Here is a 3,335-nt window from a genome sequence, read left to right on the forward strand (position 1 = left end):
GCCCGAGGGGGCACAACCCACCAGGGCGCGCCAGGGCCCCCTGGCGCGCTCAGGTAGGTTGTGCCCACCTCGGTGGCCTCCCGCACCCCCTCTTTGCACTATAAATTCCCAAATATTCTGAAACCCTTCGGGGTTAACCTAGATTAGAAGTTCCACCGCTGCAAGGCCTCTGCATCCACGAGATGCAATCTAGACCTTGTTCCGGCACCCTGCCGGAGGGGGGAATCATCTTCGGTGGCCATCTTCATCATCCGGCGGCCACCATAATGAGGAGGGAGTAGTCCACCCTCGGGGCTTAGGGTTTGTACTAGTAGCTATGTGTTTGATCTCTCTCTCTCTCTCTCTCTCTCTCGTGATCTATATCATGAGCTTTGTTAATATAGTTGGATCATATGATGTTTCTCCCCTCTGTACTCTTGTTAGATGAATTCAATCTTTACCCTCGAAAGTTTTGTCTTGTCATATTGAATATTCAGAGATGAGAACACATGATATATGTCTTGCAATATGAATACTTGAGGTGACAATGAGGTATCTTATTGATTCACTTGATATGTGTTATGGCATTCAACTCGTAGACTCCCGCGGTGATATTGGGGTAATCTATGCATAGGGGTTGATGCACATTTTTCTCCGACGGAAACTTTGGGGTCTCTTTATAGTTCTTTGTGTGGATTGAGTATTATCCATATGAATTTGCTTTGGTGTTATTCTAGTACGAACTCTAGGATAGATCGAACGGAAAAATAGCTTTGTGTTATTTTAGTACGAACTCTTGAATAGATTGAACGGAAAGAATAGCTTTGAGGTGGTTTCGTGACCTACAAAGAATTCCTATCTTTTGTTCCCCGCTAATAGGAACTCAGGAGTGATTCTTTATTGCACTTCTAGGGATAATCATATGATCCAACTATGTTAGCATTGTTGAGAGGTTGCACTAGCGAAAGTACGGACCCTAGGCCTCATTTTAAGTACTACAACACCGTTTTTATGCCCGTTTACTATTTGCTACCTTGCTGTTTTCATTTATTCAGAATATAAAAATGTATTTCTACCATCCATATTACACTTCTATCACCATCTCTTCGCTGAACTAGTGCACCTATACAATTTGCCATTGTATTGGGTGTGTTGGGGACACAAGATATTTCTTGTATTTGGTTGCAGGGTCGTTTGAGTGAAACCATCTTCATCCTACACCTCTCATGGATTGATAAACCTTAGGTCATCCACTTGAGGGAAAATTGCTATTGTCCTACAAAACTCTGCACTTGGAGGCCCAACACGTGTCTACAAGAATAAAGTTGCGTAGTAGACATCAAGCTCTTTTCTGGCGCCGTTGCCGGGGAGGTGAGTACTTGAAGGTAAATCTTTAGATCTTGCAATTGAATCTTTTAGTTTCTTCTTTTATCTCTAGTTTGGTTTATAAAAGAAAAATAAAAAAAATGGAATTAAGGTTGCATCATATTATTGATCATCTTTATAATATCTTTCTTGAAAATGATAGTTCGGAAAATTGTGCTCAATTGATAGAAGAAGAATTTAATAAAATGATTGGCATGAATGATGAGCATGATTGCAATGTTATTAGTATGAATTCTTTGAATATACATGATGTTAATGATATGCAAAGCTACAAGCTTGGGGATGCTATGTTTGATGAAGATTATATTTTTAGTCCCCCAAATTTTGATGTGCAAGTTTGTTACAATGAAAGCATGCCTACTATCTTTGATGATTCTGGTGATGACATGTATGATATATTGAATAATGATAAATCATGAAACTTGTCATCATGATTGTAAAGGCATATTTATCCCCAAGGTGTTTTGGTGATTGATGACAATGCTTTTGCAGACTAATCGTGTGCGTTGAGCTTTTCAGAGATTCATCCTTTGGCACGAGACGATTACCTCCCCCCCGGTGTCTTATTCAAGATGGTGTAGCTGCTTCGTTTCTCTGTTGGTGGACTAGTTTCGTAGGAGTCACCGTACTATCAAGAGGGGATCCACTTTGGTAAGTCTAGGGTGGAATCATCATGTACACATCCTTTTCACACCCGATGTTCCTTTCCGCTTCATTGGAGCTTCCTTTCCTCTCCTTACCTGCCTTGACCTGTCCCATCGGTAGTACCGCGGTCCTCAGCGATAGTACCGCCGAAGCACGTCAAGTGGTAGTACCGCTTGTTGTCTTCGGCCGTAGTACCGCAGTGGTTCCGGGCTACTACCGCCTTGACTCGAGACCTCGGTTTTTCGTTTCGGGTTTTACGGTACTAGTAGCGGCAATAGTACCGCTCCAAGCGGTAGTACCGCTCGTACTTCCGTGGTAGTACCGCTCTGGGCCCAGGACCCTGCAACCCTCGTAAGCACGGCAGTACCGCTTGGAGGGAATGGTAGTACCGCTTGTTCAGCGGTAGTACCGCCCTGCCCAAGCGGTAGTACCGCTCTGTGCGTGGCTGCTTGGGGGGGGGGGGTAACGGTTGGATTGTTTCCCCCACTATATAAAGGTGTCTTCTTCCCCAAAGTTGACCAACCTCTTCCCCCAAAAGCTCCATTGTTGCTCCAAGCTCCATCTTCGCCCGATCTCTCTCCCTAGCCAATCAAACTTGTTGATTTGCTCAGGATTGGTTGAGAAGGCCCCGAACTACACTTCCACCAAGAGAAATTTTATTCCCCCACTAATCCCTAGAGGATCTTGTTACTCTTGGGTGTTTGAGCACCCTAGACGGTTGAGGTCACCTCGGAGCCATAGTCCATTGTGGTGAAGCTTCGTAGTGTCGTTGGGAGCCTCCAATTAAGTTGTGGAGATTGCTCCAACCTTGTTTGTAAAGGTTCGGCCGCCGCCTTCAAGGGCACCAATAGTGGATTCACGGCATCTCGCATTGTGTGAGGGCGTGAGGAGAATATGGTGGCCCTAGTGGCTTCTTGGGGAGCATTGTGCCTCCACACCGCTCTAACGGAGACGTACTTCCCCTTAAAAGGAAGGAACTTTGGTAACACATCCTCGTCTCCACCGGCTCCACTCTTGGTTATTTCATGCCTTTACTTTTGCAAGCTTACTTGTGTTGTATCCCTTGCTTGCTTATGTGCTAGTTGTTATTGCATCACATAGGTTGCTCACATAGTTGCATATCTAGACAACCTATTTTGTTGCAATGTTTAAATTGGTAAAGAAAAGCTTAAAAATTGTTACTTGCCTATTCACCCTCCCCTCTAGTCAACTATATCGATCCTTTCAATTGGTATCAGAGCCTCGTCTCTTTATTAAGGACTTTGCCATCCGAAGTGTATGGTTGACGCCACAGACGTTGTGGAGGAGCACTCCGGTGTGAATCC

The sequence above is a fragment of the Triticum aestivum genome, chromosome 4B (assembly GCF_018294505.1).
Source record: "Triticum aestivum cultivar Chinese Spring chromosome 4B, IWGSC CS RefSeq v2.1, whole genome shotgun sequence".
In the NCBI taxonomy this organism is placed as follows: domain Eukaryota; kingdom Viridiplantae; phylum Streptophyta; class Magnoliopsida; order Poales; family Poaceae; genus Triticum; species Triticum aestivum.